The sequence below is a fragment of the Saccopteryx leptura genome, chromosome 6 (genome assembly GCF_036850995.1).
Source record: "Saccopteryx leptura isolate mSacLep1 chromosome 6, mSacLep1_pri_phased_curated, whole genome shotgun sequence".
Lineage (NCBI taxonomy): Eukaryota > Metazoa > Chordata > Mammalia > Chiroptera > Emballonuridae > Saccopteryx > Saccopteryx leptura.
In genome coordinates, this window is record NC_089508.1 from 105,612,622 (window position 1) to 105,639,650 (window position 27,029).

The 27,029-nt window shown below is 44.8% G+C and overlaps 1 long non-coding RNA gene across 1 annotated transcript in view; it reads left to right on the top strand.

Moving 5' to 3' along the window:
• The window catches only part of LOC136376172 (uncharacterized), a 29,556-nt gene extending 4,817 nt beyond the window's left edge, over nt 1–24,739 (top strand). The window contains exons 2-5 of the long non-coding RNA XR_010746151.1: nt 3,265–3,351; nt 14,355–14,514; nt 14,599–14,684; nt 23,972–24,739. This is a non-coding gene — a long non-coding RNA (uncharacterized lncRNA). The remainder of the gene's footprint in view (nt 1–3,264; nt 3,352–14,354; nt 14,515–14,598; nt 14,685–23,971) is intronic.
• The last annotated feature ends 2,290 nt before the right edge of the window (nt 24,740–27,029 follow it).

Sequence of the window (27,029 nt, forward strand, 5' to 3'; positions counted from 1 at the left end):
GGAGCAGTTTGCCCGGGCGCTGAGGAAGGCTCTGTGGCCTCTGCCTCAGGCGCTAGAATGGCTCTGTTTGCGGCAGAGCAATGCCCCAAGATGGGCAGAGCATCGCCCCCTGGTGGGCATGGCGGGTGGATCCCGGTCGGGCGCATGTGGGAGTCTGTCTGACTGCCTCCCTGTTTCTAACTTCAGAAAAGGAAAAAAAAAAAAAAAAGGTTAAAAAATTTAAAAACAAGAAGGTGACAGAGGACAACCTGACTTTGGGTAATGGGTATGCAATATAATTGAATGACAAGATAACCTGGACATGTTTTCTTTGAATATATGTACCCTGATTTATTGATGTCACCCTATTAAAATTAATAAAAATTTATGTATAAAAAAATTTAAAAACAAGATAAAAGTTATCTCTTTATATATATAGATACATTCTTAGTAAGATTTAGTAAATTCAGAAGGTCTCGGAGCAAATGTGTTAAGTTTTTTCATTCTTGTGTTTATGAGAAACATGAGCCTGATGTGTCCTAGTGATTTCTTCAATATTTGCACATATATTTGAGAGGCAAACTCTCATTTCCTCATCAACACATTGAAGAATTCCTCTTTTTACTCTTAATTGTGTTGAGTGCAGAAAACCCCCACCATACATATCATCTTAACTTTACACCAAACAAAGGATAGAAGAAACTTGCCTCCAGTCTTTCCGGGGAACATGGGGGGTAGTGTAAACAATCCAGCACTACAGCTTAACAGCCTTTTGCAACCTAATCAGGCAAGTGAGCTGGGAGGTTGGGCAGACTGTCAGCTTGCAGCCAATTCCCCACACTTCTATCCCCAAAAAATCTAAATTCCATAAACCCTGTTGGTTTTTTGGTCCCCAACAGGTACACATTTCTCTGGACTACCATAGGGCGCACCTGGAAATCTTCTAGGGTGCACCATTTTGAGAACCACTTCCCTAAGTGATTGTACCAATCTACATTCCCACCAGAAAGAATGTGGGCACTGGGTTGCTGCTGTCCAAGCTTGTAATACTTAGTATCTTTTACATTTTAGCTATTCTGGTAGTTGTGTAGGTTTTTTTTTTAACTTTTTAAATAATTTTATTTATTGATTATAGAAAGGAAGGAAGAGAGAAACTTTGATTTGTTGTTTTATTTATGCATTCATTTGTTGATTCTTGTATATGCCCTGATCAGGGATTAAATCTGCAACCTAGGCATATGAGGATGATGCTCTCGCCAATTGAGTACCTGGCCAGGGCTGACAATAATTTCATTTTTAGAGAAAAGTTGTAAGAATAGGATAGAGAATTCATGTACACACATCACCCAGATTTCCTGAATGTTAACATTTTCTACACTATTTAAAGTTCTTTTATTCCAAAAGTCCATATTCACTGTATTTTCTGCCCTTTGTGCACATCTCTCTTTTCTTTTTCTTTTTCTTTTTTTTTTTTTTTTTTTTTTTTTTGTGTGTGTGAGAGAGAGAGAGAGAGAGAGACAAAAACAGAGACAGAGAGAAGGACATGTAGGGACAGACAGACAGGAAGGGAGAGAGATGAGAAGCATCAATTCTTCGTTGCAGCACCTTAGTTGTTCATTGATTGCTTCCTCATATGTACCTTGACAGGGGGCTACAGCAGAGCGAGTGACCCATTGCGCAAGCCAGCGACCATGGGGTCATGTCTATGATCCCACGCTCAAGCTACTGAGCCTGCGCTCAACCCGGCGACCTCGGGGCTTTAAACCTGGGTCCTCCAGGTCCCAGTCTGATGCTCTCTCCACGCACCACTGGTTAGGCAGTGCACATCTCTTTTTTTGTTTGTTTGTTTAGTTTTTATTTCATTATCATAAACTTAACTCTGCACTCCAGCTAGACTGAAGGGGTAAGGAAAGGAGGGGACCCAATGGACTGTGGTGACAGCACGAAGATCAGAGAACATTCCAAGCAGATGGGGGTGAAGGGGTGTTCTCCTGAGTGCACATCTCTTTTTAAAGACAATTTTAATATCCAGACCAGGTGGTGGCACAGTGGATAGAACGTCAACCCGGGATGCTGAGGACCCAGGTTTAAAACCCTATGGTCACCAGCTTGAGTGCTGGGTCACCGGCTTGAGCATGGGATCATAGACATGACCCCTTGGTCGCTGGTTTGAGCCCAAGGTTCGCTGGCTTGAGCTAGGGGTCATTGGCTCAGCTAGAGCCTCCCAGTCAAGGCACTTATTGAACAACTAGGTATCACAAGTATGAGCTGATGCTTTTCATCTCTCTCCCTTCCTGTCTGTCTGTCCCTCTCTCTTGGTGCTATATATTTTTTAAAAAAGATAATTTTAATATACAGCCAATATGATTATCAGTGATTCCCCTTTATTTCTTCTAATATCCACAATATGGATGTTTCCAGTTGTCTCATATATGGCTTTTTACAGTAGAATTTGTTTGAGTCAGGATCCAAACAAGGTCCCCATGTTGTATTTGGTTGACGTAGTACATCTTTCTTTAGTAAACTGTCTCTTCAGACTGAATGAAGAGTTCTAATCTTTTTAGTCTGACGTGGCTACTTCCCATTTGATCCCAGCTTAAACTAACCACATCTTTTTATTGCTCTGTGGTGTTTTCAGGGACATTTTGTTAATATTTTGACTGCTTTCTGGTTGTCTTCAGAAAGACTTCTTCCATAAAGTTCTTCCATAAATTCACTGATTTCATCATTTTCTGTTCATTTTTTTTTTGTCAGAGTTACAAAGAAAAGTAACAGGCTAGTAGAAAAGAGAAGGAAACCTAGATTAAATAAGGACTGACTGAAGTAATTTATAACTAATTTTCATTTATTTATTTATTTATTTATTTTATTTTTTTTTACTGAGACAGAGAGAGAGTCAGAGAGAGGGACAGATAGGGACAGACAGACAGGAAAACAGAGAGATGAGAAACATCAATCATCAGTTTTTCGTTGTGGCACTTTAGTTGTTCATTGATTGCTTTCTCATATGTGCCTTGACCGTGGGGCTACAGCATACTGAGTAACCCCTTGCTCAAGCCAGAAACCTTGGGTCCAAGCTGCTGAGCTTTGCTCAAACCAGATGAGCCCGTGTTCAAGCTGGTGACCTTGGGGTCTCGAACCTGGGTCCTCCACATCCCAGTCTGACGCTCCATCCGCTGCGCCACCACCTGGTCAGGCTATAACTAATTTTTTACAGTAATTAAGACAGAAAACACTGAATGTAGAATGTGATGATTAAATGTCCAGTTTTTTTTCCTTTTTCAGAAAATAGAAGCACGAGTGTCTGCTGATGAGAACCTCAAACTTTCTGACCTTTTAAAATATTACCTAAGAGAATCTCAAGCTGCTAAGGTAATTTTATTTTTTAAAAATATTTTATTTATTGCTTTTACAGAGAAAGGGGGTGGAGGGAGTGAGAAATATCAATTCAGTAGTTGCTTCACTTTAGTTGTTGATCATACGTGCCTAGACTGGGCAGACCCAGGGGTTTGAACCGGTGACAGCGTCCTGGGTCGATGCTCTATTTACTGTGCCACAACAGGTCAGGCTGCTTTACATTCTTTAATGAATTATTTAACAAAAATCATGTCTTTAAATGTTGTTAGACTCAAGGCTGTTAAAGATAATTTATCTTTTTTTAAATATATATTGATTTTAGAGGGGGTGGAAGGGGGAGGAGAGAGAGAGAGACAGGGACAGGAACACAAGCTGTTCCTGCATGTGCTCTGACCAGGGATTGAACAGGCAACCTCTGTACTTTGGAATGATGCTCTAACCATCTGGACTATCTAGCCAAGGCAAGATAATTTATCTCTTGATTTTATTGACTGCCCTCCCATGTGTGCCCCGACCGTGGGCCCTCAGCAGACCGAGCAACACCTTGCTCAAGTTAGCGACCCTGGGTCCAAGCTGGTGAGCCTTTTGCTCATATCAGATGAGCCCAGGCTCAAGTCGGTGACCTCGGGGTCTCGAACCTGGGTCTTCCGCACTCCAGTCCAACACTCCATCCACTGCGCCACTGCCCAGTCAGGCTTATCTCTTGATTTTAAATTATATTTTCAACTGTGAATTTGTTTCTCCTTCGAGAAATTATAGATCAGGGAACCCCACAAAAAAGTTTGCTCTGTTGCCTGACCAGGCTGTGGTACAGTGCATAGAGCATAGACCTGGGACACAGAGGACCCAGGTTTGAAACATCGAGGTCACTGGCTTGAGCACAGGCTCACCCGGCCTAAGTGCAGGGTCGCTGGCCTTGAGCAAGGGGTCACTGGCTTGGCTGTAGCACCCTGGTCAGGGAACACATGCATAGCAGTCAGTGAGCAACTAAAGGGACACAACTACGAGTTGGTGCTTCTCGTCTCTGTCCCTGTCTCTCTCAAGAGTTTACTCTGTAAACTTCTGATACAAAATAGTCTAAACTTTTTTTTAGGCCCTGGCCGGTTGGCTCAGTGGTAGAGCGTCGGCCTGGCGTGCAGGAGTCCCGGGTTCGATTCTGGCCAGGGCACACAAGAGAAGCACCCATCTGCTTCTCCACCCCTTCCCCTCTCCTTCCTCTCTGTCTCTCTCTTCCCCTCCCGCAGCCGAGGCTCCATTGGAGCAAGGATGGCCCGGGCGCTGGGGATGGCTCCTTGGCCTCTGCCCCGGGCGCTAGAGTGGCTCTCATCCCGGCAGAGCTACGCCCCGGAGGGGCAGAGCATCGCCCCCTGGTGGGCAGAGCATCGCCCCTGGTGGGCGTGCCGGTGGATCCCGGTCGGGCGCATGTGGGAGTTTGTCTGACTGTCTCTCCCCGTTTCCAGCTTCAGAATATTACAAAAAAAAAAATTAAAACTTTTTTTTGCCTGACCAGGCGGTGGCGCAGTGGATACAGCGTCGGACTGGGATGCGGGAGGACCCAGGTTCGAGACCCCGAGTTCGCCAGCTTGAGCGCGGGCTCATCTGGCTTGAGCAAAAAGCTCACCAGCTTGGACCCAAGGTCGCTGGCTCGAGCAAGGGGTTACTCGGTCTGCTGACGGCCCGCGGTCAAGGCACATATGAGAAAATAATCAATGAACAACTGAGGTGCCACAACGAAAAACTGATGATTGATGCTTCTCATCTCTCTCCATTCCTGTCTGTCTGTCCCTGTCTATCCCTCTCCCTGACTCTCTCTCTGTCCCTGTAAAAAACAAAACAAAACTTTTTTAATGAATTTCATATATTTATGCAGGTAAAATGCCTGCAAAAACAAAAGTAAAACCCCCAAATAATAATTGTTTAGCAGGGTTCCTAATTTGGTCTGTGTAAGTCCTCTATTGAAGGTGAGAGCTCCATAAAACAAGGGTATGTTTTATTTTTTTTATTATTATTATTTTTTTTTTGTATTTTTCTGAAGCTGGAAACGGGAGAGACAGTCAGACAGACTCCCGCATGCGCCCGACCAGGATCCACCCGGCACGCCCACCAGGGGCAACGCTCTGCCCACCAGGGGGTGATGCTCTGCCCCTCCAGGGCGTCGCTCTGTTGCAACCAAAGCCACTCCAACGCCTGGGGCAGAGGCCAAGGAGCCATCCTCAGCGCCCGGGCCATGTTTGCTCCAATGGAGCCTCGGCTGCGGGAGGGGAAGAGAGAGACAGAGAGGAAGGAGAGGAGAAGGGGTGGAGAAGCAGATGGGCGCTTCTCCTGTGTGCCCTGGCCAGAATCGAACCCGGGACTTTTGCATGCCAGGCCGACGCTCTACCACTGAGCCAACCTGCCAGGGCCGGTATGTTTTATTTTAAGGCAACTCAGATTTCCTTTTGGAAATCTAAGTTGCAAAACTAAAACTCTTGCAAATCTGAAAAATGTTTAACCAAAACATGTTTTTTCCTTTGGTGTGTGTGAGAGAGACAGGAAGGGAGAGAGATGAGGAGCACCAACTTGTAGTTGCGGCACCTTAGTTATTCATTGATTGTTTCTCATATGTCGCTTGACCCGAGGGCTCCAGCCGAGCCAGTGACACCTTGCTCAAGGCAGCGACCTTGGGCTCAAGCCAACCACCTTTGGGCTCTAGCTGGCGACCTCGAGATTTCGAACCTGGGTCGTCAATATCCCAGGTCGACCCTCTGGTCACTGCGCCACCACCTGGTCAAGCTAACAGAAACATCTTAAAAAGCATGGAAAACAGTGACTCAGATACTCCAAAATCAGTGTTAATTTATGAATTGAGATTTTGCACAGAAAACTCCCATTTCTTCACCAGTGCTTTAAACAGCATTTTTTTCATTTCTCATCAAATTAGAAATAACTCTTTTAGGGACTTTAATCAAATAATCCCTTTGAGGACTTTACTTGCAAATACACAATCTATATCAAATTTTTAAAATCAGATTGTGTCTTAAACGGTTTATGATGGAGCGACCACAATTAAATGAATCATTTGCTTTTTTTTTTTTCGTTTTTGACAACTTAGTTGTTCATTGATTGCTTTCTCATATGTGCCTTGACCACGGGCCTTCAGCAGATCGAGTAACCCCTTGGTCAAGCCAGCGACCTTGGGTCCAAGCTGGTGAGCTGTTTTTGCTCAAGCCAGATGAGCCCGTGCACAAGCTGGCGACCTCGGGGTCTCGAACCTGGGTCCTCTGCATCCCAGTCTGACGCTCTATCCACTGTGCCACCGCCTGGTCAGGCTTGAAGACTTTATATTTGTTATTTTATTATGTGTAGTTGGGGTGTGTGGTTTTTTGTTGGTTTGTTTGTTTGTTTTGAGAGAAAGGAGGGGAGGGAGAGTAGGGGAATGCGAGGTAGAAAAAGAGAAGCATGAGCTCATTTTCCACTTAAGTTGTATATAGTATGTACTTGTTAATAAGTACCTTTTAGAACAAAACATGGCTTTAAAAGTAAATTCAGCCTGACCAGGCGGTGGCACAATGGATAGAGCATCGGACTGCGATGCAGAGGACCCAGGTTCGAAATCCTGAGGTCACCAGCTTGAGCGCAGGCTCACCAGCTTGAGCCCAAAGGTCACTGGCTTGAAGCCTAAGGTCGCTGGCTTGAGCTAGGGGTCACTCGCTCTGCTGTAGTCCCCGGTCAAGGCACATATGAGGAAGCAATCAATGAACAACTAAGGTGCTGCAGCGAAGAATTGATGCTTCTCATCTCTCTCCCTTCCTGTCTGTCTGTCTGTCTGTCCCTGTCTGTTCCTCTCTCTGACTCTGTCTCTGTCACAAAAAAAAAAAAAAAAAAGTAAATTCAAACTTAATTGTAAGAATTAAAACTACACCAGCATAGCCCTGGCTAGATATCTTGGTGGGTTAGAGCATCGTTCCTAAGCACAGAGGTTGCCAGTTCAATCCCCGGTCAGGGCATATAAAGGAACAGATGATCTCGCCTCTCTCCTGCTCTCTCCCTTTCTCACTATAATATCAGTAAATAAAAATTTTAGAAATTAAAACAAAGAAACTTCACCAGAGTATCACTACATACCTTAATTAGAGTGGCTAAGTGAAAAAGTTATATCAAAAATTATAGCAACTGGAACTCTCACATACAGTTGGTGGAAATGTGATACAACACTTAGGAAAAGTATCACAGTGTTTTTTTAATTAAACATGGGCTACCCTATGATCCAGTCATTCCAGTTTAATATTTGAAAGCATATGTGCCCACAGATACTCACATCACCTTTATTTGTAATAGCTGAAAACGGGCAACAACAACCCTAATGTCCACCAGCAGGTGAGTGGAATAACAAATTGCGGTATCGCCATACAATGGAATGTTACTCAGCAATATAAAGGAATGAACTACTCATACAAGCAACAACATGGATGAATCTCAAAAGATTGTGAAAGAAGCCAAACAATAAAGGACATAGTTTACACTAGAGTTCACTCTTAGTCCTTTACATTCTGTGGATTTTAACAAATGGATGTGTTATACATTCTGTGGGTTTTAACAAATGTGTGATGATGTTATCAACCTTTATAAGTATCGTGCAGAATAGTTTCACTGCCCTAAAAATCTTTTGTCTTCCATCTATTCATCCTACTTCCCCCAATCACTGTTGGTCTATTTTTATTGTCTCCATAGTTTTACCTTTTCCAGAATGTCATATAGTTGGGTCTTTTCAGATTGACTCTTTTCAGTTAGTAATATGCTTGTAACTTTCCTCTATGTCTTTTCCTGACTTGATAACTCATTTCTTTTTAGCACTGAATAATATTCAGTTGTACAGATATACCAAGTTGACCTCCTGAAGTACCTCTTAGTTGCTTGCAGGTTTTGGTAGTTATGAATGAAGCTGCTATAAAATTCATGTGCAGGACCTGGCCGGTTGGCTCAGTGGTAGAGCATCGGCCTGGCATGCAGAAGTCCCGGGTTCAATTCCCGGCCAGGGCACACAGGAGAAGCGCCCACCTTCTTCTTCTTCTCCACCCCTCTTCCTCTCCTTCCTCTCTGTCTCTCTCTTCCCCTCCCGCAGCCGAGGCTCCATTGGAGCAAAGTTGGCCCGGGTGTTGGGATGGCTCTGTGGCCTCTACCTCAGGCACTAGAATGGCTCTGGTTGCAGCACAGTGAAGCCCCGGATGGGCAGAGCATCGCCCCCTGGTGGGCATGGCGGGTGGATCCCGGTCGGGTGCATGCGGGAGTCTGTCTGACGGCCTCCCTGTTTCCAACTTCAGGAAAAAAAAAATTCATGTGTAGGTGTTTAGATGGACATAGGTTTTCAGCCCTTGAATAAACACCAAGGAGCACAATTGCTAGATGATGTGTAAAGAGTGTGTTTAGTTCTACACCATTTTGCATTTCCACCCTCACTGAATGAGAGTTGCTGTTCCTTCATATCCTTACCGGCATTTGGTATTGTCAGTGTTGTGGATTTTGGCCATTCTAACAGGTGTATGATGGTATATCACTGTTTTGATTTGCATTTCCTTGATGGCATGTGATGTGAAGCATCTTTTGACATATTTATTTGCCATCTATGTATCTTCTTTGGTGAAGTGTGAGTTTAAAAAATTGGCCTGGCCCTGCCCAGATAGCTCAGTTGGTTAGAGCATTGTCCTAGTACATAAAGGTTGCAGGTTTGATCCTCAGTCAGGGTACATACAGGAACAGATCTATGTTTCTCCCTCTCTTTCCCTTCCTCTCTCTAAAGTCAATAAAGACCCTAGCCAGTGGCTAGAGTGTCGGCCTGGCATGTGGACATCCCAGGTTCGACTCCTGGTCAGGGCACACAAGAGAAGTGATTATCTGCTTCTCTTCCCCTCCTGCAGCCAGTGACTTGATTGGTTCAGGCATGGGCACCGGACACTGAGGAGAGCTCAGTTGGCCCAAGCATATCAGCCTCAGGTGCTAAAAATGGCTCAGTTGATTTGATTCAAGCATTGGCCCCAGAGAGGGGTTGCCAGGTGGATCCCAGTCAGGGTGCATGTGGGAGTCTGTCTCACTATCTCCCTTCCTCTCACTTAAAAAAATCAATCAGTCAATCAATCAATAAGAAGAAAATCAATAAATAAATTCTTTTAAAATTGGTCTTTAACCCATTTTTGAGTTGTTCATTTTCTATTGTTGAGTCATTAAAATTCTTTGTGTATTTTATTTTATTTTATTTTATTTTTCCTTACAGAGACAGAGAGAGAGTCAGAGAGAGGGATAGATAGGGACAGACAGACAGGAACGGAGAGAGATGAGAAGCATCAATCATCAGTTTTTTGTTGCGGCACCTTAGTCGTTCATTGATTGCTTTCTCATATGTGCCTTGACCGTGGGCCTTCAGCAGACCAAGTAACCCCTTGCTTGAGCCAGCAACCTTGGGTCCAAGCTGGTGAGCTTTTGCTCAAACCAGATGAGCCCACGCTTAAGCTGGCGACCTCGGAGTCTTCAACCTGGGTCCTCTGCATCCCAGCCCGACGCTCTATCCACTGTGCCACCGCCTGGTCAGGCTCTTTGTGTATTTTAGATAGCAGTATTTTTGTGTGTGTGTGAAAAAGAGAGACATAGATAGGAAAGGAAAGAGATGAGAAGCATTGACTCGTAGTTGTAGCACTTGAATTGTTCATTGACTGCTTCTCATATGTGCCTTACCTGGGGGGGGGACAGTGACCCCTTGCTCAAGCCAGCAACCATGGGGTCATGTCTGTGATCCCACACTCAAGCCAGCAACCTCGGGGTTTCATAACAAGGTCCTCAGCATCCCAGGCCAACGCTCTATCCACTGTGCCACCATTTAGTCAAGTGGTATTGTGTTTTTAATTTCCAATTTCACTTGTTCATTGCTGGTATATAAGAAAATATTTGATGGTCCTGGCTGCTTGGCTCAGTGGTAGAGCATCAGCCTGGTGTGTGGAGGTCCCAGGCTCAATTCCTGGTAGAACACACAGATGTGACCATCTGCTTCTCCACCCTTCCCCTTTCCCCTCTTCCCTCTTTCTATCTCTCCCCCTCCCACAGCCAAGGCTCCGCTGGAGCAAGTTGACCCGAGTGCTGAGGATGGCACCATGGCCTCTCCTCAGGTGCTAAAATGGCTCTGGTTGTATTGGAGCAATGGCCCCAGATGGGCAAAGAATTGCCCCCTAGTGGACTTGCCCAGTGGATCCCAGTCAGGCGCATGCAGGATTCTGTCTCTTTGCCTCCCCGATTCTCACTTCAGAAAACATACCAAAAAAAAAAAAAGATATGTGAAAAGACGGCTTGACCTGCGGTGGCGCAGTGGATAAAGCCTCGACCTGGAATGCTGAGGTCGCTGATTCAAAACCCCAGGCTTGCCTGGTCAAGGCACATATGGAAGTTGATGCTTCCTGCTCCTCCCTCCTTCTCGCTCTTTCTCTCCCCCCCAAATGAATAAATAAAATCTTTTTTAAAAAAAAGAAAAATGAGCCTGATCAGGCAGTGGCGCAGTGGATAGAGTGTCGGACTGGGATGCTGAGGACCCAGGTTCGAGACCCCGAGGTCACCAGGTTGAGCGCAGGCTCATCTGGTTTGAGTAAAAGCTCACCAGCTTGGACTCAAGGTCACTGGCTCGAGCAAGGGGTTACTCGGTCTTCTGAAGGCCCGCGGTCAAGGCACATATGAGAAAGCAATCAATGCACAACTAAGGTGTCACAATGTGGAACAAAAAACTAATGATTGATGCTTCTCATCTCTCCATTCCTGTCTGTCTGTCCCTGTCTATCCCTCTCTCTGACTCTCTCTTTGTCTCTGTAAAAAATAAAAATTTAAAAAATTTAAAAAAAAAATTAATTTAAAAAAAAAAAGAAAAATGAAAAGACAACCCACAGATTAGAAGAAAATACTTGTAAGTTATGTGAGTCCCTATAAATGACTGGCATCCAGAATATATAATATAAAGAACTCTTATAATTGAATGAAAATACAAATAGCTCAATTAAAAAATGAGCAAAGGCCTGACCAGTCGTGGTGCAGTGGATAGAGCATCAACCAGGGACACTAAGGACCCAGATTCAAAACCCCAACATTGCCAGCTTAAGTATGGGAACATCCGGTTTGAGCTCAGGATCACTGTCTTGAAGCCCAAGGTTGCTGGCTTGAGCCCAAAGGTTGCTGGCTTGAGCAAAGGGTCAGTGGCTCAGCTGGAGCCCCTCCCACCATCAAGGCTTGTATAAGAAGCAATCAATGAACAGCTAAAGTGCCATAATTACAAGTTGATGTTTCTCAAATCTCTCTCCCTTCCTCTCTCTCTCTCTTTCCCCCCGCCCTCTTAAAAAATGGGGGATGGGAGGCAAAGGACTTGAACAAGCATTTCTCCAAAGAAGATATACAAATGGTTAATGAATACATAAAAAGATGCTCAACATAATTAGCTGTCAGAGAAATGCAAATCAAATCCACACTGAGATATCACTTCACACCCTCTAGGTAGCTTTAATCAAAAAGATAAGTGTAGACAAGATGTGGAGTAATTGTAACATTCACACAGTGGCAGCCACTTTGGAAAACAGTCTGGTAGTTTCTCAATGTATTTATATTTAATGTCAAGTTACCAGATGAACCAGTAATACAGCCCCCTAAGTAATGAGATATGAGAGAAATGAAAAAGTTAAATAAGTAAATAAATGGAAACATGTCCTCACAAAAACTTATACACATACACACACACAAGCATTACTCGTATTAGGCAAAAAAAATGGAATCAAACCTAAATGATGGATGGACAAGTCAATGCGGTAGATTCATACAACGAAATAGTATTTAGCAATAAAAAGGAAGGAAGGTACTGATTCATGCTGTAATGTGGCTGAATTCTAAACATTAGAGTAAGTTACAAAAGCCATTCATATTGTATGATTTATTTTTTGTATTATTTTTATTGATTCATTTTGGAGAGGGGAGAGAAGGGGGTTGGAGCAAGAAGCACCAACTCCCGTATGTGCCTTGACCAGGCAAGCCCAGGGTCTTGAACCAGCAACCTCAGTGTTCCGGGTTGATGCTTTATCCACTGCGCCACCACAGGTCAGGCTGTATGATTTATTTTTTTTTTATTTATTCATTTTAGAGAGGAGAGGGAGAGACAGAGAGAGAGAGAGAGGGAGGGAGAGAGAGGAGAGAAGCTGGAAGCATCAACTCCCATATGTGCCTTGACCAGGCAAGCCCAGGGTTTCAAACCAGCGACCTCAGCATTTCCAGGTCGACGCTTTATCCACTGTGCCACCACAGGTCAGGCTGTATGATTTATTTTTTAAGAGAGAGAAGAGGGAAGGAGGAGAGAGAGAGAAGCATCAACTTGTTCCACTTAGTTGTGCACTCATTGATTGCTTCTCATACATGCCCTGTGGCTTGAGCCGGTACCTTTGGAATCAGGCTGGCATTGCTGGGATGGAACCAGCGACCTTGGCGCTCCAGGCTGACCTATCCACTGTGCCACTGGCCAGGGCCATATGTTTTTTGTTGTGTGTCTTTTTGTTTTGTTTTGTTTTGTTTTTGACAGAGACTGAGAGAGGGACAGATAGGGACAGACAGACAGGAAGGGAGAGAAATGAGAAGCATCAATTCTTCATTGGGGCACCTTAGTTGTTCATTGATTGCTTTCTCACATGTGCCTTGACCACAGCAGAGCGAGTGACCCCTTGCTCAAGCCAGTGACCTTGGGCTGCAGGCCACCGACCTTTGGGCTCAAGCTAGCAACCCCGCGCTCAAGCTGGTGAACCCACGCTTAAGCTGCAACCTCGGGGTTTCGAACCTGGGTCCTCCGCATCCCAGTTCGAAGCTGTATCCACTGCGCCACCACCTGGTCAGGCTGATCTCATTTTTTTTTTTTTTTTTTTGTATTTTTCTGAAGCTGGAAACGGGGAGAGACAGCCAGACAGACTCCCGCATGCGCCCGACTGGGATCCACCCGGCACGCCCACCAGGGGCAAGGCTCTGCCCACCAGGGGACGATGCTCTGCCCCTCCGGGCGGTCGCTCTGCCGCGACCAGAGCCACTCTAGCACCTGGGGCAGAGGCCAAGGAGCCATCCCCAGTGCCCGGGCCATCTTTGCTCCAATGGAGCCTTGGCTGCGGGAGGGGAAGAGAGAGAGAGGAAGCAAATGGGCGCTTCTCCTATGTGCCCTGGCTGGGAATCGAACCTGGGTCCCCCGCACACCAGGCCGACGCTCTACCTCTGAGCCAACCAGCCAGGGCCTGATTTCATTTTTTAATGAAATGGCCAGCATAAGCAAATCCATACAGATAGAAAGCATTAATGATTGAGGGTGGGAGGTGAAGATGGAGAGTAACTATTAATGGATATAGGGTTTCTTTTTGGGTGACAAAAGTGTTTCAGAATTGGTTGTAGCGATGGTTAAGCAACTCTGCAAGCGCCTAAAAACCACTGAATTGTGCACTTCGAGTGAGTGAGCTACATGGTCTGTGCATTATATCCCAATAAAGCTGTTATTAAAAAGACAGAAGCGTCACCCTGTCCAGAATGTCCCAATACACAGAGGTTGCTGGCTCAGTCCCTAGTGAAGGCACATTCAGAAACAGAGCGATGTTTCTGTCTCTCTCTCTCTCTCTCCCTTCCTCTCTCTGAAAAAAATCAATAAAATTAAGAAACAAAGTACAGAAATGTTTACTCTGTGATGGTGAAGTGGGTAACACATCGACCTGGAATGCTGAGGTCACTGGTTCAAAGCCCTGGGCTTGCCCGGTCAAGGCACATACAACAAGCAATCATTGAAAATCTAAAGTGAAGCAGCTATGAGTTGATACTTCTCACTCCCTCACTTTTCTCTCTCTCCTCTCTCTGTAGAGTCAATAAATAAAACATCTTTAGAAAACAAAAAACAAAAGAGTAACTAGCATGTGGTATGAGTGTTACAGTTTAGCTGGGAGGATGATTAGGCGGTGGTGGCGGTGCAATGTGCAGCCTATATTATTGTGAAGTATTCTGTTTTATAGGATCTTCTCTATCGAAGATCTAGGTCGCTAGTGGATTATGAAAATGCTAATAAAGCACTGGATAAAGCAAGAGCAAAAAATAAAGATGTTCTACAGGCTGAAACATCTCAACAATTATGTTGTCAGAAATTTGAAAAAATATCAGAATCTGCAAAACAAGGTACTGTTATATTAACCTTTGATAAGGTATGCTTTACACTAGTATGTAAATTAAATAATTAATCCTAATGTCTTTTGTTCACAGAACTCATAGATTTTAAGACGAGAAGAGTTGCAGCATTCAGAAAAAATTTAGTGGAACTGGCAGAGTTGGAACTGAAGCATGCAAAGGTAAGGTCATATTAAAGGTTTGTTAATTTAAGGAACTTACAACTTAGAAATGAATCAGTTATGAAATTGATTCCGGGGTTACTGTAAGAACTATTCCTGAATTGAAATTACTTTTTACAAGTTTATTTCACTTCCTAAAAATATTTGGTTTTAGACAGACCAGGCGGTGGCGCAGTGGATAGAGCATAGGATTGGGACGCAGAGGACCCAAGTTTGAAACCCCGAGGTTGCCGGCTTGACGCCGGCTCATCTGGTTTGAGCAAGGCTCACCAGCTTGAGCCCAAGGTCGCTGGCTTGAGCAACCGGTCACTCGGTCTCCTTAGCCCGCCCCCCCCCCCCCCCGGTCAAGGCACATATGAGAAAACAATCGATGAACAACTAAGGAGCCACAACAAAGAATTGATGCTTCTCATCTCTCTCCCTTCCTGTCTCTCCGTATCTGTCCCTTTCTCTGTCTCTCTCTGTCTCTGTCACAGAATATGTGTGTGTGTGTGTGTGTGTGTGTGTGTATAAATTTTATCATACAGAATTTACTGCTATACATGATAATCCTACAATATGGTGGACATTTTTAATTTGTATGAACTTTTAATGTCTTCATCCAATTTTTATATATATATATTTTGTTGTTGTTGTTGTTTTGTTTTGTTTTTATTTTTCCAAAGCTGGAAACAGGGAGGCAGTCAGACAGACTCCTGCATGCGCCCGACTGGGATCCACTCGGCATGCCCACCAGGGGGCGATGCTCTGCCCCTCTGGGGCGTCGCTCTGTTGCATCCAGAGCCATTCTATCGCTTGAAGCAGAGGCCACAGCGCCTGGGCCAACTTTGCTCCAGTGGAGCCTTGGCTGCAGGAGCGGAAGAGAGAGACAGAGAGGAAGGAGAGGGGGAGGGGTGGAGAATCAGATGGGCGCTTCTACTGTATGCCCTGGCCGGGAATCGAACCCAGGACTCCCGCATGCCAGGCCGACGCTCTACCGCTCAGCCAACCGGCCAGGGCCTTTTTTATATATTTTTTAATCTAAATTGTAATTTAAAAGATTGATCTAGCATGACCAAGTGGTGGCGCAGTGGATAGAGCGACAGACTGGGACCCAGAGGAACCAGGTTTGAAACCCTGAGGTCGCCAGCTTGAGCGTAGCAAAGAATTGATGCTTCTCATCTCTCTCCATTCCTGTCTGTCTGTCCCTATCTGTCTCTCTCTCTGTCTCTTTCCCTCTCTCTCTCTCTCTCTCTCTCACACACACACACACACACACACAATAGTATGTGGCACCAAAAAAGGCTAAATTTTTTAGTTTTTATTCTCTCTGTACTAATTGGTATTAATTAATATTCTGTGATTATAATTATTTAGGTAGTTATGAATTCACCTCTATATTATCATCAACCATTATGTCTCCATTTTATCTATGAAGAGTATAAGAATTATCAAATTCCTCATTAAAATCAAGAAAAAGTTTTGATAAGTTTGGCATGATATATATATTTACTGAACCCTGGGTTGGTTTCTAATGTTCACTGTTTTTGTTATTTTCTTTGTTTGGTTATTTATTTGTTATTTTTTGAGAGAGAACAGAAAGGACAGGAAAGGAGAGAGGGGGAGAAGCATCACCTGGTAGTTGCTTTCACTTTAGTTGTACATTGAGCTTCTCGTACCAGGGCCATGTCAGTGTTCCCCTTGCTCAAGCCAGCGACTCTGCACTCAGGGCCAGCAACCTCAGGGTTTTGAACTGGAGACCTCAGTGTTCCAGGTCCACGTTCTATTCACTGTATCACCACTGGACATGATGTTTTTGTTATATTTATTTATTTATTGTGTTTTTCTTAAGTGACAAGCAGGGAGACAGAGAGACTCCCACATGTGCCCAACTGGGATCAACATGGAAAGTCCACTAGGGGTCAATGCTCTGCCTATCTGGGGCCGTTGCTTCGTTGCAACCGGAGCCATTTTAGCGCCTTAGGCGAAACCATGGTGCCATCCTCAACACCCCGGGCCAGCTTGCCCCAGTGGAACTTTGGCTGCAGGAGGGGAAGAGATAGAACAGAGAAAGGGAAAGATGGAGACGCAGATGGGCACTTCTCCTGTGTACCCTGACCAGGAATTAAACCGGGGACATCCACACGCCAGGCCGACACTCAACCACTGAGCCAACCGGCCAGGATCTGTTTTTGTTCTTTTTAAAGAAGTTATAGCCTGACCAGGCAGTGGCACAGTGAATAGAGCATCGGACTGGGACGTGGAGAACCCAGGTTCAACACCCCGAGGTCGCCAGCTTAAGCATGGGCTCATCTGGTTTGAGCAAGGCCACCAGCTTAAGCCCAAGGTCGCTGGCTTGAACAAGGGGTCAGTTAGTTGGTCTGCTGTAGCCCCCCCGATCAAGGCGCATATGAGAAAGCATTCAATGAATAACTAAGGTGCTGCAACAAAGAATTGATGCTTCTCATCTTTCTCCCTTCCTGTCTGTCTGTCCCTCTCTCTCTGTCTCTGTCACAAAAATATAAAATAAAATATACTAAAATAATAATTTTTAAAAAATAAAGAGGCTATAAACTATCAAAGGTTCTGTTCTAAAGCAACAAAGGGTTGGCGGCCTGACCTGTGGTAGCACAGTGGATAAAGCGTCAACCTGGAACGCTGAGGTCGCCAGTTCAAAACCCTAGGCTTACCGAGTCAAGGCACATATGGGAGTTGATGCTTCCTCCTCCTCCTCTCTCTCTCTCTCTCTCTCTCTCTCTCTCTCTCTCTCTCTTCTCTACAATGAATTAAAAAATTTAAAAAATAAAATAAAAAAGAAAGGGTTGGCAATATAGCCTATGAACCAGGAGTGACATTTCTGTTTTTATTTTATTTTATTTTTTTACTATTATTATTATTATTTTTTTTTACAGAGACAGAGAGAGAAGGATAGATAGGGACAGACAGACAGGAACGGAGAGGGATGAGAAGCATCAATCATCAGTTTTTCGTTGCGACACCTTAGTTGCTCATTGATTGCTTTCTCATATGTGCCTTGACCATGGGGCTACAGCAGACCGAGTAACCCCTTGTTCACCCAGTGACCTTGGTCCAAGCTTTGCTCAAACCAGATGAGCCGCCTGACCTGTGGTGGAGCAGTGGATAAAGCATCGACCTGGAAATGCTGAGGTCACCGGTTCAAAGCCCTGGGCTTGCCTGGTCAAGGCACATACGGGAGTTGATGCTTCCAGCTCCTCCCCCTTCTCTCTCTCTGTCTCTCCCTCTCCTCTCTAAAATGAATAAATAAATAAATTAATTTAAAAAAAACAAAAAAAAAAACAACAGATGAGCCTGTGCTCAAGCTGGCGACCTTGGGGTCTCGAACCTGGGTCCTCCGCATCCCAGTCCGACGCTCTATCCACTGCGCCACTGCCTGGTCAGGCACGTTTCTGTTTTTAAATGGTTATTTTAAAAATACGTCCCTGCCGGCCCTGGCCGGTTGGCTCAGTGGTAGAGCATCAGCCTGGCGTGCAGAAGTCCCGGGTTCGATTCCCGGCCAGGGCACACAGGAGAAGCGCCCATCTGTTTCTCCACCCCTCCCCTTCTCCTTCCTCTCTGTCTCTCTCTTCCCCTCCCGCAGCGAGGCTCCATTGGAGCAAAGATGGCCCGGGCGCTGGGGATGGCTCCTTGGCCTCTGCCCCAGGCGCTGGAGTGGCTCTGGTCGCAACAGAGCGACGCCCCGGAGGGGCAGAGCATCGCCCCCTGGTGGGCAGAGCGTCGCACCCTGGTGGGCGTGCCGGGTGGATCCCGGTCGGGCGCATGAGGGAGTCTGTCGGACTGTCTCTCCCCGTTTCCAGCTTCAGAAAAATACAAAAAAAAAAAAACCATCCCTACCCTGGCTGGCTAGCTCTGTTGGTTAGAGCATCACTCCACAGCACGAAGGTTGGCACTTCAATCCTCCCTCTACCCCAGTAGGGTACATACAGAAACAGATCGATGTTTCTGTCTCTCCCTCCCTCCCTTAAATCAATAAAATAAACATTTTAAAAAATAAAACATAGCCTGACCAGGTGGTGGCGCCACACATAGGGCGTCAGACTGGGATACAGAGGACCCAGGTTCGAAACTTTGAAGTTGCCAGCTTGAGTGTGGGCTCATCCGGCTTGAGTGCATGCTATCCAGCTTGGGCATGGGTTTGCTGGCTTGAGCATGGGATCATAGACGTGACCCCATGGTCGCTGGCCTTAGCAAAGGGTCACTCACTTTGCTGTAGCCCCCTGGGTCAAGGCACATATGAGAAAAAAATCAGTGAACAAGTAAGGTGCCACAACGAAGAATTGATGCATCTCATCTCTCTCCCTTCCGGTCTGTCCCTGTCTGTCCCTCGCTCTGTCTCTTTCTCTGTCTGTGTCACACACACACAAAAAAAGTTAAAAATATTTCATGATGTGATAATTATATAAAATTTGAATTTAATCTATAAATAAAATGTTATTTGAATATAGTCAGCTCATTCATTAAGCTTTGTCTATGATTGCTTTCACAGTACTTTAGAAAAAGGGAGCCTGACCTGTGGTGGCGCAGTGGATAAGGGCGTCGACCTGGAACGCTGAGGTCGCCAGTTCGAAACACTGGGTTTGCCTGGTCAAGGCACATATGGGAGTTGATGCTCTCTGTTCCTCCCCCCTTCTCTCTTTCTCTCTCTGTCTTTTAAAAAAAATTATGTTAAAGCAAAAAAGTGAGTAACTGAAAGAGACCAGATGTCTCTTGAAGTCTAAAATATTCACTGTTTAGCCCTTGACAGGAAAACCTTGCTGACTCCTTGTAAAGGTTGATGTCAGCCTCTGACTTCCAGATTTTGTACTTCTTCAAATTCTTTCCGAAGTATGCTGTGTTCAGTTTTCTGATAGCTCTTCCAGCCCGGTGGCTTTCAAGTGGAGGTGGTTTTTCCTCCCAGGAGATATTTAGCCATTTCTGGAGACATTTGTGGATGTCACAACTGAGGTGGGTAGATTGCTACTGGCAGAGGCCAGGGATTCTGCTGAGCACCCACAATGCACAGGGCAGTCTACACAGGAAGGACTGTACAGTCCAAAAGGTCAAGGTTGCCGAGGTTGAGAAACTCTACTCTGTTTAAGATGTCTTTATGATTTTGTAAATCTGAACAGAATCTCATTTTGGTCTCAGAATCCACCTAAGTTATTCCAGAAAGACTAGATAGTTAAATTCACACGCAACATGGTTTGAAACTACCTTTGGATTTCATTTATTATAACTGGGATATGTGCCATCACATAATTGAAATCTTGTAACAGAAAACTAGATAGGTTACATTTGTGTCCTTGAAAATAGTCTCAAATGTATGATAAGGGTAGTAAAAAAAAGTGATCACACCAACTGAGGGTGTGAAGCGAGTCCTCATATGCCATGCTGGTGACATGTGGGTTGGTGCACACCCTTTTGGAGTGTGTCTAAGTGCAGGGTATGCATCTTTTGACTCAGCAGTCAACTTGAGGAATATAACTTTAAGAAGATAATTTCAGGCCCTGGGTGGTTTGCTCAGTGGATAGACTGTCGGCCTGGCATGCAGACGTCCCAAGTTCCATTCCTGGTCAGGGCACACATGAGTAGCGACCATCTGCTTCTCTTCCCCTCCCTCTTCCCTTCTCTCAGCCAGTGTCTCAGTTGGTGTGAGCACCACTGAGGGATAGCTCGGTTGATTGGAGCATCACCCCAGACAGGGTTGCCTGGTGGATCCCGGTTGGGGTGCATGCGGGATAATTTTAAAAACATAGGCTTGCCTGACCAGGCGGTGGCGCAGTGGATAGAGCGTCGGACTGGGATGCCGAGGACCCAGGTGCGAGACCCCAAGGTCGCCAGCTTGAGTGTGGGCTCATCTGGTTTGAGCAAAAGTTCACCAGCTTGGACCCAAGGTCGCTGGCCCGAGCAAGGGGTTACTCGGTCTGCTGAAGGTACGCGGTCAAGGCACGTATGAGAAAGCAATCAATGAACAACTAAGGTGTCGCAATGCGCAACGAAAAACTAATGATTGATGCTTCTCATCTCTCCGTTCCTGTCTGTCTATCCCTCTCTCTGACCCTCTCTCTGTCTCTGTAAAAAAAAAAAAAAAAAACATAGGCCCAAAGTCATTTATCACTGTCGACATACTGCCAACAAATTGACAGTAACCTAAATAACCTAAAACTGTTAAATATTTATGTTATTTCAGACTTTCAGATAGTTGTAAGGAAAGTACAAGAATTTCTTGATACTTTTTACCCAGATTCCTCAAACGTTCAGATGATCCCATTTGCTTTGTCCTTCCTCTTTACACACACACACTCTGTAAAAACACCTCACTTTGTCTTAAACCATTTGAGTAAATTGTGGATATGATGCCTCTTCACTCTCAAACACTTCAGTGTGAATTTTCTAAAACCAAATAATTCTCTTAAGTTTTCATTACCATAATAAAGATCAGAAACTTAATATTGGTATAATGCTTATCCAATCCACAAGCACTTAACTCACTTTTCACCAGTTTCAATAATGTCCTTAACAGCAGAAGGAGATTCAAAATAGTGTGTTGCATTCAGATCATGTCTTTTTACACTTTTTAATCTGGAAAAGTTCCTGAGTCTTGGTGTTATTATGTAACATTGGACACTATTAAAAGCACTGGCCTACAGAATACCCTTTAATTTGGGCTTAAGTATTGGGTTTAGGTTATGTACTTTTAGCAGAAATTCCAAAGAAGTGTGATGCTTATGTCTTCTCACTACATCATGGCAAAGCTACAATTTCACACTTTGGAATGAAGTCTTCTGCAGGGCCCTGCCCGGGTAGCTCGGTTGGAGCATCGTCCTGATACACCAAGCTTGCGGGTTCAATCCCCGGTCAGGGCACATACAAGAATCAACCAGTGAATACATGATAAGTGGAATAATATCTCTCTCTCTCTCTCTCTCTCTCTCTCTCTCTCTCTCCCTCCCTCTCTCCCTCCCTCCCTCCCTCCCCCTCCTCACCCCTTCTTTCCTCTCTCTCTAAGATCAGTAGGAAAAAAATTTTTTTAAGTATTCTGCGGGGATTGTGTAAAAATATCTCATCACTTAGTTACCAATGTCGAGTGTGGCAGCCACTAGCCTCATGTCGCTGTCAAACACTTCAAATGTGGGTGGTGCAACTGAGGAGCTGAGCTGTTGTTGTTGAATGTTGATTCTATTGATTTTAGAGAGAGGGAGAGACAGGAAAATTGATCTGCTCTAGTATGTACCCTGACCTGAGATCGAACTGGCAATCTCTGCATTTTAGGATGTTGGTATAACCATCTGAGCTATCCGACGAGGACAGATCTGAGTTTTTATTTACTTTTTTTTTTTTTTTTTTTTTTTTTTTTTGAGACAGAGAGAGAGTCAGAGAGAGGGATAGACAGGGACAGACAGACAGGAACGGAGAGATGAGAAGCATCAATCATTAGTTTTTTGTTGCACATTGAGACACATTAGTTGTTCACTGATTGCTTTCTAATATGTGCCTTGACTGCGGGCCTTCAGCAGACCGAATAACCCCTTGCTCAAGCCAGCAACCTTGGGTCCAAGCTGGTGAGCTTTTGCTCAAACCAGATGAGCCCGCACTCAAGCTGGCGACTTCGGGGTCTCGAATCTGGGTGTTCGGCATCCCAGTCCTACGCTCTATCCACTGTGCCACTGCCTGGTCAGGCTTATTTACTTTTAATTAATGGAAATTTAATATTGATTTAGCTGCATGTAGCTAATGGCTACAGTAGTAGCATTGTAGTAGTATACTATTTTTATCATCTATTCATGATTTTTTTTGTTTGTTTGTTTTTGTTTTTGTTTTTTTTTTGCATTTTTCTGAAGCTGGAAACAGGGAGAGACAGTCAGACAGACTCCCGCATGCGCCCGACCGGGATCCACCCGGCACGCCCACCATGGGGCGACGCTCTGCCCACCAGGGGGTGATGCTCTGCCCATCCTGGGCGTCGCCATGTTGCGACCAGAGCCACTCTAGCGCCTGGGGCAGAGGCCACAGAGCCATCCCCAGCGCCCGGGCCATCTATGCTCCAATGGAGCCTTGGCTGCGGGAGGGGAAGAGAGAGACAGAGAGGAAGGCGCGGCGGAGGGGTGGAGAAGCAAATGTGCGCTTCTCCTGTGTGCCCTGGCCGGGAATCGAACCCGGGTCCTCCGCACGCTAGGCCGATGCTCTACCGCTGAGCCAACCGGCCAGGGCCTATTCATGATTTTTTGCTGAGTCAAATAGAGTTATGGTGGTTGCCAAATGGTCATTCTCTAATTCCATCATGCTGTATACATTTTGGTTGACTTTCTACTCAATGAAAGAGGTTTTCCTTCATCCCTATTTATATATTATGTAAGCTAAATATACAGGATGGGACAAAAGTAGGTTTTATAGTTGTTCATCTGTAGTTAGAATAATACAATAGCCCTGGCCTGGTAGTCCAGTTGTTTGAGTGTTGTCCCACTGAGCAAGGGCTGAGGATTTGATCCTTAGTCTGGATACATGCAGAAATCAACCAGTGAATCTGTGTTTCTCTACCGTTCTCTCTCCCTCTCTCCCCTCACCTAGAATCAATAAACTTAATATAATACAAGAATAAACTCTGTTTCGTGTTTGCCCCACCCCGCCCTGTACTTAAATTTATCTTTACACATCTCTTATTTTGGGTGCCAGTTTACATCTTTTATGAATGGGTGCTTAAGGCCTGACCTGTGGTGGCACAATGGATAAAGCATCGACCTGGAACGCTGAGGTCCGCCGGTTCAGAACCCTGGCCTTTGCCCAGTCAAGGCACATGTGGGAGTTGATGCTCAAATGAATAAAGCCTTAAAATTTTTTTTTTTAATTTTAAAAAATAGGTCCTTAAGTATGAATTTTATAGAACACTTTAGTTTGTAATCTTACTATTTTTATAAAAACTGCTGTAACTCTGCTACCATATATGCTAATAGCTAAAGTGAAGCGATGAGAACCTATTATACTAAAAAAATATTCAGTAGTTTAACTCGAATACAAAGGGCATATTTTACCCCTCACTAGAACATGCCAAATCAAAACATTAATATTGGTCTAGATGGAAATTTACTGAAGAATCTAGTATGTGCAAATTATTGTACATTAACAAATTATATAATTTTATGTCTTTAAATTTTTATTTGTATATAAGTAGCTGTTCCAAAATTCTTATATCTTAACAAATTTAGATTTATGTGATTTCTAATACTTGATGTTTTCAATGAGACTTCCGCCAAACTGTTTGAACTTCATAATTTATTTTCCTTCCTTCTTAGGGTACTCTCCAGTTGCTGCAGAACTGCCTGGCAGTGTTAAATGGAGACACATAAGCCACGCTCCACCTTTGGGTTAAAAAGGGCTGCCTTCCTTCAGATTGTATTTTCATTTTCTTAATGACGTTCGGCATTTACTGCTCACTGGAAACAAAAGAAACAGCTGACAAAGTGCATCTACTCTCCTTTTTTCTGAGAAACAGCGGGGCGGGGCGTCCACAGGCGCTGCCAGTCTGCGGGGCACGCAGCGCCCCTGCACCTGCTGCTCCCCGGGCGGCTGTCTCTCCTCCTCTTCAAAACCCAAAATCCAATCTCTTTTTTAAGTAGTCTCTAGAACTGTTTATTTTATGAATACTATTCCTTATGGCTGCCAATCTTATTTACCTTTAAGTCGTTTCTGAAGTTTCACCCTTTCAAAATATATTCTTCAAACAAGATAAAGATTTCCATTACCTTTTTTTTTTTTTTTTTTTTTTTTTTAAACATTGTATACCACCTTAGTTCATTCGTGTATCCTGGTAAAACATCTTAATCAGACTGATTTTTAATTAATGACTATTTCTTAGAAGTTTTGGGACAGACTTTATGTAATCTTTCTAAGTATGATTTCTGAAGAAAAGCAAATGCATATAGTATGTTTGCCTTAAACTTGTAGACTAAACCAACTATTGTCAAATAAAGTGATAACAGTGATGATTTTTAACTCTGGTCATTGTATCACTCCAAAATGTGGAGTAGCAGTAATAAAATCTACTCCTGTATAATGCTTCACAGAGCAGGTATTGGTTTTTCTTATTTCCTTTAAAGTGACATATTTGAACCAAGTTCACCAATCCCTTTACAAAAGAATGAACTGCCGCTGTGCTTTTAGCACTTCATAGAAGATAGAATTGGGCAGAGGCAGGGCAGAGGCAGCTATTTCTACAATGTGGAAGCTGAGAATATGGTCTGTTAGAGTTTCCGGGCTCGGCCAGTTAACCACGTGACATATGCCAGTGAGCCACTTGGTAGTTACACCAGTGTCTAGGGCAGTGTGGAGACAGAGAAGCCTGCTAGAGGGAGCAGTGCTTGACGGGGGAGAAAAAATTGAGACGCTTGTAATAAAGTTAGGGTACAGAATGGATCCTAATTGTCAGTAGTGACATTACAAATAAAATTGGCCTCTCTACTGTGAATGAAAATTATGTCATGCCTATTTAAAGTTAGATTGAGCCTGACCTGTGGTGGCACAGTGGATAAAGCGTCGACCTGGAACAGCGAGGTCGCCGGCTCAAAACCCTGTGCTTGCCTGGCACATATAGGAGTTGATGCCTCCTACTTCCCCACCACCACCCCTTCCTTCTCTCTCTCTTTCTCTCCCTGCTCTAAAAATGAATAAATAAGCCTGACCAGGCGGTGGCACAGTGGATAGAGGAGGACCCAGGTTCGAAACCCCAAGGTCGCCGGCTTAAGGGTGGGCTGATCTGGCTTGAGCACGGGGTCACTGGCTTGAGCCCAAAGGTCGCTGGCTTGAGCAAGGGGTCACTTGCTCTGCTGTAGCCCCCCCCCCCCCCGCCGCCATCAAGGCACACATGAGAACGCAATCGATGAACAACTAAGGCGCCCCAATGAAAAATTGATGCTTCTCATCTCTCTCCCTTCCTGTCTCTAGCTGTCCCTCTCTCTGACTCTTTCTCTGTCTCTGTCAAAACAAAAAAAAGAAATAAATATTTTAAAAAGAAAAATGAAGTTAGCCTGACCTGTGGTGACACAGTGGGATAAGCGTCGACCTGGAACACTGAGGTCGCTGGTTCGAAGCCCTGGGCTTGCCTGGTCAAGGTACATATGGGAGTTGATGCTTCCTGTTCCTCCCCCTTCCTGTTCCTCTCCTTTCCTTCTCTCTCTCTCTCTCTCTCTCTCTCTCTCTCTCTCTCTCTCTCTCTCCCTCTCTCTTCTCTCTGAAAAAAAATTGAATAAAGTCTTTAAAAAAAATTTTTTAAATAAATACATAAAGTTAGATTGAGTGGTTGGATGTTTCCACTATCTCGGTTTCTAAGTTTTCTCCCATTCAGAAACCGTGGGCATTTGAGTGGGTCACCGCTCGGATGGGTCCCAGACCGGTCTGAAGAATGCCCGGTCTAGGTCCCAAGGCTAGTCAGGATGATTCCGGCCCTCCTCCAGTCTCCCTGCTGGGCTGGTTAATGGTTCTCCCTCTCTCTCTCTTTCTCTTTTTTTTTTTTACTTTAAAATTTTATTCATTTTAGAGAGGAGAGAAAGAGAGAGAGACAAGGAGTGGGGGGCGAAGCAGGAAGCATCAACCCCCATATGTGCCTTAACCGGGCAAGCCCAGGGTTTTGAACCGGTGACCTCAGCATTCCAGGTCGACGCTTTATCCACTGCGCCACCACGGGTCAGGCAATGCTTCTCTCTTTAACTGATTGATGTTCTCCGATGCCATTTGAACTGTTCACTGAGAGATTGGTGTGGTTTGTCTGTGTCACCTTCGCTGGCGAGAGTATACCCACACAGTCAGTGCTCATCAAGTGGGTGAACGTGGGATGGAGGGCCCTAGCTTCTGGATTCGGTGGGGTCCCTTTACAGGGAGCCCTGTGGCCTGAGGCAGGTTCACTTGACCTCTCTACTTGACCTCAGTTTCTCTACTCTGAAGGACATTGACCTACCTCACAGGGGTGTTGTGAGGATTAATAAATGTTGGTACAGCGCTTTGGAAATGTGAAGATGCTCTGTAAACATCAAGACACTGCAAGTACAGGGCAAAACGCTATACGTGTCCATCAGTTAACCTGTCTGTGCCGGGGTGGCCTTTGGGGGAAGATGGTACAGTGGATGGCATATATGCCTTGGCCCCTTACATTATTTTCTTTTCTTTTCTTTTTTTAAGATTTTATTTATTGAGTTTACAGAGAGAGGAAGGGGGTGGGACCGAGAACTATCAACTCGTAGTTGTGTCACTTTAGCTGTTCATTGCTTGCTTGTCGTATGTGCCATGACTGGGCAAGCCCAGGGTTTCTAACAGAGCGACCTCAGAGTTCCAAGCGGACGCCCTATGCCCTGCGCCACA